We start from the raw sequence: 14172 nt of genomic DNA on the forward strand, positions 1-14172 counted from the left end.
TCTTCTCCTAGAGAGGTTCCCTCAGAGTTCTGAGTAAGGGTTCATCAGTTCACTGAAAATGCACTTCAAAAGAAATTCAATAAAACCTCTGACTACCTGCAGGTATTGGATTATGTTTGTGGCACAAATCAATGTTCCCTCAAAAAATGTTCGGCATTGAGCAAATTTCAGGTCTGCTGGTTAGGTTAGCTTAGCTTATTTAAGCCTATCTCAAAATACAACACTGCCCCTTTAAGAAAAAGAAAAAAGCTCTTTAACTGACTGGCTTTTCAAAGATGTCTAGAAATGTGTACGTTTTGTGCTCTTGTAGGAAGCAATCACTCCCTTATTGCTGACTACAAATGATCTATAACTGGGCTAATAACTCATTAACTAGCAAAGGATATGAACAAAATGTGCACATGTGGCAACATGCAGCTCTCGCTTTGATCTCAAAACAAGCACATCTACTCACGACCGCTAATGCTGTAAACACAGTCCAGTTCAAAGTAAATGGCACAGATCCATATATGGTAATGGTCTATTTGCATATAGGCCTACTGCAGCTCTGATTGTTTATGCTTCACCGGTCTGTGTAGAGTACGGGCTGAGTAGTGTGTGTCAATGCAGTAGAATCCTACTCCGATGCGTTGTGCCTACAACAAAATCTGTTGCATAGTTTGATTTGTTTCGGTATGTTGCATTGAACGTGGCTAATATTGCTTGTCACAATTGCCACAGTAAAGGGAAACGTTGATAGTGTTAACAGGGAAAACTCTAGAACAGTGATCCCCAGTCAAGATCACTGAGTCAAAATGCAAGACAAGATTTACCGCTCAGAAAAAAAAAGATTAAAAAAACATAAGCCTATGCAACATTAACCAATTAAAAACAGTACTGTAGCAATGAGGTTTGTGCAGTAAGCTATAGGCCCAATACATTACCACCGCATTTTGGCTTTGCTTGAATTGCCCTTGAATAGTTTTTCGGGCCATTTAAAATTATATTTCAAAATTTGAGGTAGGCTACATGATCACACCGGTAATAGATCCGTTCTTGTATTACTTGTGAAGCACAGCTGAGTGAGCATACATTCAAATAATTTGCTTTTTATTTTTATTTTACTGGGCTGATGGTGCCTGCATCTCATGGTGAGTCAGTGGAGGGAGAGAGCAGCAGACTAAGGGTCTGGCTCTCAACATCCCTCCGCTCTCCCTTTCCTCTGCTGACACTGACCAAAAAAGGACACCGCATTATTTCTGCCTCATGTACAAATTCATGTTGTTACTCCTATGAACAGAGAAAGTTAAATATTCCTCAATATTAAAAAAGACACAAGCTGCTAATAATAACAACAACGCAAGCCTATAGATACACTTTCCTACTCATTCATTACTGCTGCAGTGCTTGTTGTAGCGCTGAGTGGAAATAGGAAGAACGTACATTTTATGGCTTATACAAGTGTTGAATACAAAGTGTTGACAGTGCTGAGTGAGAACTTAAACATTAACTCACTCATAAAAACAGCATCTCTTTGCTGTATTCGTTGACAGTCTCTCTCTTGTCATGGTTTTAAACTAGGACTGTCAAAGTTAACGAGTAAAAAAATTGAAGCCATTAACGCATTTTCGTAGTTTGACCCCCTGAACCATCCATACAGTGGCGATTTTAGAATGCTAATCTTGGTGGGGCAAACTCCAAAAATGTGTTTTAGATGCATGCCAGCAAAGCCACTACACAACACAACACTAAACAATACATTAATTGCACTATAACGGTGACAAACGGTGCCCACAAACTGTTAGGGCCTACACAAAGTTGTCCCAACAGTAGAGCTTTCTTTTCAGCCACTGCTACACCTGGCTATCAGCGAAACAGTTCATTCATCCTCATTTACTGCCTTTAAAAAAAACATAGCTAATATGGCTGACTTGCTTAAACAAATGTGGGTTCTACTGACATTTACATTTTAGTAGACGCTCTTATCCAGAGCGACTTATAGTTAGTGAGTGCATATATTTTCATACTAGACCCCCGTGGGAATCAAACCCACAACCCTGACATTGCAAACACCATGCTCTACCAACTGAGCTACACAGGACCTGACAATGGAGATGTACAAACTATGGCATAAGGGGACGACGAGCGGATAAGAGGCAATCAGTAATTTTGATTAAGACATTAACGAGTGAGCTAGGATGGACGTAGTCAATAGAACTATTTGTTCAGCACTTTTGAAATGTACAGCGACAGAATTCAGAACATGGGCCATTCTTACAATATTCTCCCTGTACACCAAGTCACAACCGTAGGATAAATAAGGGGAGCATATATTCTGAATTTACGAACGCCCAGAGCGCACTGTGGCACTGCAGATTGTATTTACGAACACACCCAAAATCGTTAAATGTTTAGCTAGTCATGTGTTATGCTAACAAGCTAGCAAGAGGTTGTATAGCAACAGCATCAACTTCCGGTAGACAGGCAATGCTCTAGTATGCTCAACGATACCGTTCGTTTACAGTATACTAAAATGAACTAATAGTATGTAGTATATACTCATTAAGTATGTAGTATGGGTATTCGAACACAGCTCTGGACTTCGGTAACCACAACTACCGATCGATGAAAACTGGAAACTGCATTCACACGTTCTGGCCGTAATGAAGACAGAAGAGAGGCACTATGCTGAAACGTGCGTCGGGCATTTCATGGATCTAGCAAAGCAGTGGAACATTGAAAACAAAGTTACCACAGTTTGCACAGACAGTACACGGAACATGATTGCAGCTGCGAGACATCTGCCTTTTGAACACCTGCCCTGCACCGAGCACAGTCTCCAAAGGTCCATCACAGTTTCCCTACAGAACAGCGGGTTCGACAATGCCCTTGCCAAATGTAGATTTTTTTTGTCCATTTCAAAGACAGCCCACCAAACGCTGCAGAGCTAGGACAACAGCAAGTTGCAAATGGCTAAAGAAGGAGTCACTCGCACAAGATGTCACAACAAGATGGAATTACACTCTGGAAATGGTAAAGTGTGTCCACAGAAACCAACAACCACTGAGAGATGCTCTGTTGTAGGAACTGCAGGTAATAGTTGGAGGAACTGCAGGTAATATTGTTTATATCACTATTAGTGTTATAATAAGATTTGGTGTGTAAAGTGTGTGGGAGAAAGAGAGTGTGTGTGAGAGAGAGTGTAAAGTGTGTGTGTGTGAGAGAGAGAGAGAGAGAGAGAGAGAGAGAGAGAGAGAGAGAGAGAGAGAGAGAGAGAGAGAGAGAGAGAGAGAGAGAGAGAGAGAGAGAGAGAGAGAGAGAGAGAGAGAGAGAGACTGTGTATAACAAGTCTCTCACGATTGACTGAACCGATTTTGAATTATCTTTCACTGCAGGTACTTGACTGAACCTCTGGGAGGAGAGAAGTACATTTCCTGCTCAGTGGTGTTGCCTGCTTTGTGTAATCTCCTTCGGGGGATGGAGAGCTCAGATGATGACCCTGCCTACATGGTAAGATTCAAGCTGACATTCACAACAGACCTGGAGAAACGCAAGGAAAAAAACAACCTCACATGGCTGAAGATCGCCACAGCACTCGACCCAAGGTTTAAGGACCTGAAGTGCCTTCCCAGACCTGAGAGGGCTTTGGTCAGCAACTTGCTGAAGGAAGAGAGGCCTGCACAGCAACCTGATAAAGCAACAGAGTCAGAGCCACCAAAGAAGAAAGCTGCCCTCTTGTTGAGTTCTTTTGAGTCTGACTCTGATGAAGAGGAGTTCATTGAGAAATGTGTGGAGCGTTACAATGCAGAGCCCAGCATCAACATGGAGGACTGTCCACTACAGTGGTGGTCACAGCATGCAGGGGCACACACCGGGCTGGCCTGCATTGCACGAAGTTACCTGGCAACGCCTGCCACATCAGTACCTTGAGAGGTTGTTTTCACTCTCTGTGCATATCGTACAAAAGAAGAGAGCAGCTTTATCATCTGAAAATGTCAACAGGCTTGTCTGTCTTTGCAACTGACTCAGTGAAAATAAATAGGAGGAGGACTGAAGTGTATGGTCAGAGGTTTATGTTCTGTGGAATTCATGACATTGTTGGACAGGTTTATGCTCTTTGTATCCATAAAGCCAGTTATTGTTTTCTTATAGACAACTCTCCAATCGGTAATTGGGAGGACAATCATTTGGAATGTCTGAAGCTTTAACTGTGTGTGTGTGTGGGTGTGTGAGAATTTATGAGGGAGCATTACCTGGCCTACTGGGAGCATTAGTAAGTTACAGGACTTTTGGATTGCTTAAATTGTCTATGGTGAATATGCCATTAAAAACATTCTGATACAGAATATGTTTTGTTTTTCAGGCCCTACATGCCTATAACTCAATACACTGCTTTTTTAAATATGGACAAATCTTTTGAGAAAATACATCTTTTGCGATTAACTACAGAATTTAATGCCATTTAATTATTTTAATCGTTTGACAGCCCTATTTGAAACGTTTTGAAATCTCACAGTATCAACTTTGCTGTAGATTTATTTTATGCCTGCTACGTTACTGCAGACACGGTCATCTGAGCCACCCGATTGGCCAGCGGTAGGCGTATAGTGCACTTGATTTGCTCTCTGGGCCGGCCGGGAAGGCAGAGTTTGTGCCTTCAGACACATCAAATGGTTAAAAATTGCAACAGTTCGCCTACCTGGCGTGCAGGACAGCTGAATCTGGTGCACCTAACGCCAACAGCCCTAGACAAAACATTTATAAAATAGGAACACAAGGCTTTATCGTTGGGCTTTCTACAGAAATGTTTGGCGATCAACTAGGAATGCCTTAGAGATCGACCAGTCGATCACGATTAACCAGATGATGTACACTGCTCTAGAAAGTTGAGTGAAGTTCAATCTCCTGCTTCTCTCTGTGGGCTGACATTTCTGCGCCTCGGGGCTACTGCATGCATGTTACTTGTCTCCACGTAAACCTGATTAAACATGTTTACACTGAATCAATGACTCCTACTCTTTTTTTTTTTCACCTTTATTTAACCAGGTAAGCCAGTTGAGAACAAGTTCTCATTTACAACTGCGACCTGGCCAAGATAAAGCAAAGCAGTGCGATAAAAACAACAACACAGAGTTACATATGGGGTAAACAAAACATAAAGTCAAAAATACAACAGAAAATATATATACAGTGTGTGCGAATGTAGTAAGTTATGGAGGTAAGGCAATAAATAGGCCATAGTGCAAAATAGTTACAATTTAGTATTAACACTGGAATGATAGATGTGCAAAAGATGATGTGCAAATAGAGATACTGGGGTGCAAATTAGCAAAATAAATAACAATATGGGGATGAGGTAGTTGGATGGGCTAATTACAGATGGGTTGTGTACAGGTGCAGTGATCGGTAAGCTGCTCTGACAACTGACGCCTAAAGTTAAGAGTCTCCAGCTTCAGAGATTTTTGCAGTTCGTTCCAGTCATTGGCAGCAGAGAACTGGAAGGAATGGCGGCCAAAGGAGGTGTTGGCTTTGGGGATGACCAGTGAGATATACCTGCTGGAGCGCAGATTACGGGTGGGTGTTGCTATGGTGACCAGTGAGCTAAAATAAGACAGGGATTTGCCTAGCAGTGATTTATACATGACCTGGAGCCAGTGGGTTTGGCGACGAATATATAGTGAGGGCCAGCCAACAAGAGCGTACAGGTCACAATGGTTGGTAGTATATGGGGCTTTGGTGACAAAACGGATGGCACTGTGATAGACTACATCCAATTTGCTGAGTAGAGTGTTGGAGGCTATTTTGTAAATTACATCGCCGAAGTCAAGGATCGGTAGGATAGTCAGTTTTACGAGGGCATGTTTGGCAGCATGAGTGAAGGAGGCTTTGTTGCGAAATAAGAAGCAGATTCTAGATCTAACTTTTGATTGGAGATGCTTAATGTGAGTCTGGAAGGAGAGTTTACAGTCTAACCAGACACCTAGGTATTTGTAGTTGTCCACATACTCTAGGTCAGACCCGCCAAGAGTAGTGATTCTAGTCGGGTGGGCGGGTGCAAGCAGTGTTCGGTTGAAGAGCATGCATTTAGTTTTACTAGTGTTTAAGAGCAGTTGGAGGCTACGGAAGGAGTGTTTTATTGCGTTGAAGCTCGTTTGGAGGTTTGTTAACACAGTGTCCAATGAAGGGCCAGATGTATACAAAATGGTGTCGTCCACATAGAGGTGGATCTGAGCGTCACCAGCAGCAAGAGCAACATCATTGATATACACAGAGAATAGAGTCGGCCCGAGAATTGAACCCTGTGGCACCCCCATAGAGACTGCCAGAGGTCCAGACAACAGGCCCTCCGATTTGACACATTGAACTCTATCTGAAAAGTAGTTGGTGAACCAGGCGAGGCAGTCATTTGAGAAACCAAGGCTATTTAATCTGCCAATAAGAATGTTGACAGAGTCGAAAGCCTTGGCCAGGTCGATGAAGACGGCTGCGCAGTACTGTCTTTTATCGATCGCGGTTATAATATCATTTAGGACCTTGAGCATGGCTGATGTGCACCCATGACCAGCTCGGAAACCGGATTGCATAGCGGAGAAGGTAGAAGCGGGGGGTAGGGGGGCATGGGCAAGTTGCAGTGGAGGGTGCAGAGCTGGTGGCCGGGGTAGTGGTAGCCAGGTGGAAAGCATGGCCAGCCGTAGCAAAATGCTTGTTGAAATTCTCGATTATTGTCGATTTATCGGTGGTGACAGTGTTTCCTAGCCTCAGTGCAGTGGGCAGTTGGGAGGAGGTGCTCTTATTCTCCATGAACTTTACAGTGTCCCAAAACTTTTTGGAGTTAGTGCTACAGGATGCAAATTTCTGTTTGAAAAAGCTAGCCTTTGCTTTCCTAACTGATTGTGTATATTGGTTCCTGACTTCCCTAAAAAGTTGCATATCGCGGGGGCTGTTCGATGCTAATGCAGTACACCACAATATGTTTTTGTGCTGGTCAAGGGCAGTCAAGTCTGAGGAGAACCAGGGGCTATATCTGTTCTTAGTTCTGAATTTTTTGAATGGGGCATGCTTATTTCAGATTGAGAGGAAAGCACTTTTAAAGAACAACCAGGCATCCTCTATTGATGGAATGAGGTCAATATCCATCCAGGATCAATTAGGAAGGCCTGCTCGCTAAAGTGTTTGAGGGAGCGTTTGACAGTGATGAGGGGTGTTCGTTTGACCGCGGACCCATTACGGACGCAGGCAATAAGGCAGTGATCGCTGAGATCCTGGTTGAAGACAGCGGAGGTGTATTTAGAGGGTAAATTGGTCAGGATGATATGAGGGTGCCCATGTTTACAGATTTGGGTTGTACCTGGTAGGTTCGTTGATAATTTGTGTGAGATTGAGGGCATCTAGTTTAGATTGTAGGTTGGCCGGGGTGTTAAGCATATCCCAGTTTAGGTCACCAAGCAGCACGAACTCTGAGGATAGATGGGGGGCAATCAATTCACATATGGTGTCCAGGGCACAGCTCGGGGCTGAGGGGGTCTGTAGCAAGTGGCAACAGTGAGAGACTTATTTCTGGAAAGGTGGATTTTTAGAAGTAGAAGCTCAAACTGTTTGGGCACAGACCTGGATAGTATGATAGAGCTCTGCAGGCTATCTCTACAGTAGATTGCAACCCCACCCCCTTTGGCAGTTCTATCGAGACGGAAAATGTTGTAGTTGGGGATGGACATTTCTGAATTTTTGGTGGCCTTCCTAAGCCAGGATTCAGACACTGCTAGAACATCAGGGTTGGCGGAGTGTGCTAACGCAGTGAATAACTCAAATTTAGGGAGGAGGCTTCGGATGTTAACGTGCAAGAAACCAAGGCTTTTACTGTTACAGAAGTCAACAAATGATAACGCCTGGGGAGTAGGAGTGATACTGGGGGCTACAGGGCCTGGGTTAACCTCTACATCACCAGAGGAACAGAGGAGGAGTAGAATAAGGATACGGCTAAAGGCTTTATGAACTGGTCTTCTAGTGCGTTGGGTACAGAGAAAAAAAGGGGCAGATTTCCGGGCGTTGTAGAATAGATTCAGGGCATTATGTACAGACAAGGATATGGAAGGATATGAGTACAGTGGAGGTAAACCTAAGCGTTGGGTAACGATGAAAGAGATAGCATCACTGGAGGCACCGATTGAATCGGTCTCCACGTGTATGGGGGGTGGGATAAAGGAGCTGTCTAAGGCAGGTTGAGCTGGGCTGGGGGCTCTACAGTGAAATAGTACAATAAGAAATAACCGAAACAGCAATAAGCAAGGCATATTGACATGGGAGAGAGGCATAAAGCAATCACAGGTGTTATTCGAGAGAGCTAAGACAACAGCTGGTAATGGCGACAAAGTTTGGGCTGAGGCTAAACATAAACAGGATGCGGTACCGTATAAAGGAACAGTCCAGCAGGCATCAGCTGTATAGCTGAGTTATCATAAGGTCCGGTGAACAGCAATAGGAGAGTTTGGAGGTAGTTCAGGGGCTGCTACAGCACTGGCGAGCAAGAGGCCCGGTTTGCGTGTGCTAACGGGCCGGGGATAGCAGATGGATCTTCGTGGTCGATGTCGTAACGGGAAGCCTGTTGAAACCACATCAGACGATTTCGTCGGAAAACCAGTCGTGTTGGATCGGCGGGGCTCCGTGTCAACACTAGGAGGTCCCGTCCGGTTGACAGAGAGGTAGATAGCCGGGAGATGGGCCTGGCTTGAGGCTAGCTCAAGGCTAACTGATGCTTGCTAAGGGGCAATGGTAATTAGCCAACGACAACAGCCATTTGGTTGCAGCTAGCTGGTTGCGATGATCCGGCGCTAGGGTCCAGTGATTCCGGCAGAAAATCCGATATGCTCTGGGTCGATAGCACGCTGTGCAGACTGGCTGAAAAATTGTCCAGGCTAGAGCTAGAGCTGGCTGGTGGGTAGTGCAGGCCACGGACAATGGTGAAGACGCTAATGGTGGCTAATAGCAAGTAGCCATTCGGTTGCAGCTAGACTAGTTTCAGCTTAAGGTTCTTGATAAAAATTATAAAGAAATAATAGAATATTATTAGAAAGTATATTTAGTTAAAGAATGAAAAGTAAAAATTGAGAAATATATACAAAATAGACCCCCCCAAAAAACTGGCTATTTACACAAGGACACAGAAAAAGAACATGACCGCACTGCTACGCCATCTTGGAATCATCTTAACTGAAAACGTACATGATGTGTCTGTATGAGGGTCTTTCTATAAACTAGGGTACCAGTGAGGATTTCCTACACTGGACAACTTGTTACAGCTGTTGATAAGTCACTGATAATAATCTGCCAATTTTTTTCATGTCATTACATGAAAATATAGGGGGATCATAACTATATTCAATCAAGTTCATGAGTTGATCTAAAACCTATGTTTAACCCTTTATCATGTCTTGAAGGATTTGTCCAAAATCGTGTGACATAAAACATTACTTTTTTGTCCTTGCAATTATGGCAGTGTAAATTGTCGTTATATCAGATATGAAGCATTAATCAGTTAAATTACACATTGAATTTGAACCCTGTAAGAATCCTGGATCTAGCTGTTGAACAGTTTTTTGTATAGAGATCTCAGAAATGTTTTGCCTTCGCTACAGACGGCTATATCGGTCCGGCTAATACAGGACTAGTAAAGGCCCAGTGCACTACTTTTGTGATATAATTTATATATGTTTTTACATTATAATATATATATTTTTTTATATTCTGATTTTTCAGGGGGTGCTGTAGCACCCTCAGCACCCCTACCTTCCGTCCGTGGCTATGTATGCATAATACTTATTGAATGCACATTTGGTGTCCATCTGATTAGTTAAACTGTGATATTTCCACACATCATCTGATCTAGGAAGGAATTTTCCGAATGACAGTCAAGTGACAAACAGCTGGTGTGATAGCCCAAGTGCTGGAAAAAATATGTTCACGAGGAATGTGAATAATATTTTGGTGTCTCATTCGTTACACTGGTGTAGACAGTTGTGCCTGGATCCACATTGGATCTAATATCCCTAGCAAATTGATGTTGATCAGCTGCTTGATTTAGAACAGGGCCTCATTAGATTTAACAGAGAAAGCATTATTAACATTTACATTTTAGTCATTTAGCAGACGCTCTTATCCAGAGCGACTTACAGTTAGTGAATACATATTTTTTTTTATACTGGCCCCCCGTGGGAATCAAACCCACAACCCTGGCGTTGCAAACACCATGCTCTATCAACTGAGCTACATCCCTGCCGGCTATTCCCTCCCCTACCCTGGACGACGCTGGGCCAATTGTGCGCCGCCCATGAGTCTCCCGGTCGCGGCCGGCTGCGACAGAGCCTGGATTCTAACCAGGATCTCTAGTGGCACAGTTAGCACTGCGATGCAGTGCCTTAGACCACTGCGCCACTCAGGAGTACAATTACAAGGAAATTAGTTCATGTTTTCATGCCTTGGATTGGACACAGAGTCTACTGTGCACAATCGTGTAGGATAGACTATTGCGCAACACCCAATGCTATTCCTATTAATTATTCTGGATATAATGACAACAAATTAGACTACTGGATTAGGCATACCTTCTTACATTTGCTGCTTGAGAAGTCATTGTAATTATTGTAGCCAATTTATAAGTCTCCCACTCCCTTATAATTATCCGTGATTACATTTTTGATATGTTTTTGTGAGAGATGTCGATACTTTCGTTTGTTTCCCGCCGCTTCAGTTGAAGGGTGCTGCGCTACTCTGTTGAGGTAAAACCATGTACGGTTATTATGAGGAAGACAACATCTGTTGGCTTCAATTTGGCTTTCCATACAAATCCTTCCATTAAAAAACGAACCTGTTTTTTGTTCACTTTCTCATTATAAAAACAGCGATGGTGAGATTCAAATGGTGAGATTAATACTTTAAATATGTGTCCCTGCGTCGGCCACGTAGGCAACAGGAAAATCGCCATGTATGCATCCAATCTATTTAGTCAGGCAATGTCCACATTATTGTCACATATTTTAGAATGTAATGGCTAAAATGTAAATGTAAATGTAATAATAATTTTAATATCAATGCATTGGCAAGGCCTACATTTGTATTATTATTAATGTGGTAATGGCCTACTTTCTTGAAACTTTTTGCATGCTTTGGGGGGGTCTATATTTAAGCAATAAGGCCCAAGAGGGTGTGGTATATGGCCAACTTACCATGGCTAAGGGCTGTTCTTATGCACAGGCATGCATGCCTGGATACAGCCCTTAGCTGTGGTATATTGGCCATATACCACAAACCCCCGAGGTGCCTTATTGCTATTTTAAACTGGTTACCAACGTAATTAAAGCAGTAAAAATACATGTTTTGTCATACCCGTGGTATAGGGTCTGATATACCATGGCTGTCAGCCAATCAGCATTCAGGGCTCGATCCACCCAGTTTATAATAGGCCCTATATGTACAATTATATAAATGATACAATTGTATAACATTGAGGTCCTTGAAAATTACAATGAAGTGCTTGAAGAAGTCCCTGAAAGTCCTTGAATTTGACTTGCCAATGTCTTTATGAACCCCGCTTAAAGGATGTATAGTCATAGGCCTCTGTTGTTGTATAGGTGGAGTTATGGGCCAATTTGCATGCATTCACTTTTATTCCCCTAAGCACAAATGTGGAGCAGCATGAAAATCGTTTTTATTTTTGCTTCAAACCATTTTGAAATGTTGATCCCAATGTCACACATTGGCCCCAATATTTATAGACAGACCCATGAGCACAAATCTGTCTCTCTCTTTGTTAAACCGGCAAACAAAAAAGAGGCCAGCCACATTGTCATGTTAGAACTTGAAAGTAAAACTACAAAACGTTGTTTCCTTAATTTGAGTGGTTTAGTATGTGCATTAATCTTTCCTGTGGCAGTCACACTTGCAACTACTTCAGTGCACTTCCTGTACATGTTTGGGCTGACTTCCTGTCAGTACATGCTATAGAGTCTAGAGCTGCAGCCTGCCACCGCAGCAAAGAGCTATGTAGTCCGCAGCCTTGACAACACTCCCTGCCAGAGAGGGTACGTGACTGGAGCTTCATATTCATCTCATGCTTCTACACCTTCTGTCATTTGACAGTGGAACAGGGTCGTGCTGTGGTCCTCCACGGCCCACAGTCGTGCCCATCACAGAGATGTTGTGTAAATAATGATTTATGGGAGATCATCTGAGGGTTTGCGTAGGTGTGTGGATGTTTGTGTGAATTTGCAGCACTTTTAAGCATATCAACCAAGAAATGAATGGTGAAAATCAAAGCCGTTTTCAGATGATTTTGTGACCAAGTAAACCAATCAACCACTGTAGAGCAGTGATAAACCACACCATTGACCAAAATAACATGAAATAACATCTGTAATCCCAGACCAGAGCACAGAAAATGTGATGTGACTATAAAATAAACAAAATGGCCTCGAGTGTCATTGTTCATTTCCTGAGACTAAACAAACAACCAAACAATTGATGGGTTGAATAGCTTTTGTGCTCTCAGAGGACATTTAGAATAAAGTAAAATGTATTTTAACTCCCAGGGAATCACTCTCCATTTAAAAATGAACATGACAGCACTTTTCTGCATAGTCATTTGGGTGGGTGGGGGCAATGACTCATTTGGCAAATACAACTAAATGTCGATGACACAGGTTTCCGCATAATCACGGTCTCATTGCGATACACAGAAGATCTGAATCAAAATGGAGGCTATCAACTGCCTGAGACTCTACTTCACTAATCCTACCCAATTGTGACTGATGGAACATTCACACGTACAGTGGGGAGAACAAGCATTTGATACACTGCCGATTTTGCAGGTTTTCCTACATACAAAGCATGTAGAGGTCTGTAATTGTTATCATAGGTACACTTCAACTGTGAGAGACGGAATCTAAAACAAAAATCCAGAAAACCACATTGTATGATTTTCAAGTAATTAATTTGCATTTTATTGCATGACATAAGTATTTGATACATCAGAAAAGCAGAACTTAATATTTGGTACAGAAACCTTTGTTTGCAATTACAGAGATCATACGTTTCCTGTAGGTCTTGACCAGGTTTGCACACACTGCAGCAGGGATTTTGGCCCACTCCTCCATACAGACCTTCTCCAGATCCTTCCTTCAGGTTTCGGGGCTGTCGCTGGGCAATACGGACTTTCAGCTCCCGCCAAAGATTTTCTATTGGGTTCAAGTCTGGAGACTGGCTAGGCCACTCCAGGACCTTGAGATGCTTCTTACGGAGCCACTCCTTAGTTGCCCTGGCTGTGTGTTTCGGGTCGTTGTCATGCTGGAAGACCCAGCCACGACCCATCTTCAAAGCTCTTACTGAGGGAAGGAGGTTGTTGGCCAAGATCTCGCGATACATGGCCCCATCCATCCTCCCCTCAATACGGTGCAGTCGTCCTGTCCCCTTTGCAGAAAAGCATCCCCAAAGAATTATGTTTCCACCTCCATGCTTCACGGTTGGGATGGTGTTCTTGGGGTTGTACTCATCCTTCTTCTTCCTCCAAACACGGCGAGTGGAGTTTAGACCAAAAAGCTCTATTTTTGTCTCATCAGACCACATGACCTTCTCCCATTCCTCCTCTGGATCATCCAGATGGTCATTGGCAAACTTCAGACGGGCCTGGACATGCGCTGGCTTGAGCAGGGGGACCTTGCGTACGCTGCAGGATTTTAATCCATGACGCCGTAATGTGTTACTAATGGTTTTCTTTGAGACTGTGGTCCCAGCTCTCTTCAGGTCATTGACCAGGTCCTGCCGTGTAGTTCTGGGCTGATCCCTCACCTTCCTCATGATCATTGATGCCCCACGAGGTGAGATCTTGCATGGAGCCCCAGACCGAGGGTGATTGACCGTCATCTTGAACTTCTTCAATTTTCTAATAATTGCGCCAACAGTTGTTGCCTTCTCACCAAGCTGCTTGCCTATTGTCCTGTAGCCCATCCCAGCCTTGTGCAGGTCTACAATTTTATCCCTGATGTCCTTACACAGCTCTCTGGTCTTGGCCATTGTGGAGAGGTTGGAGTCTGTTTGATTGAGTGTGTGGACAGGTGTCTTTTATACAGGTAACAAGTTCAAACAGGTGCAGTTAATACAGGTAATGAGTGGAGAACAGGAGGGCTTCTTAAATAAAAACTAACA

Source organism: Coregonus clupeaformis, unplaced genomic scaffold (assembly GCF_020615455.1).
Source record: "Coregonus clupeaformis isolate EN_2021a unplaced genomic scaffold, ASM2061545v1 scaf2924, whole genome shotgun sequence".
Lineage (NCBI taxonomy): Eukaryota > Metazoa > Chordata > Actinopteri > Salmoniformes > Salmonidae > Coregonus > Coregonus clupeaformis.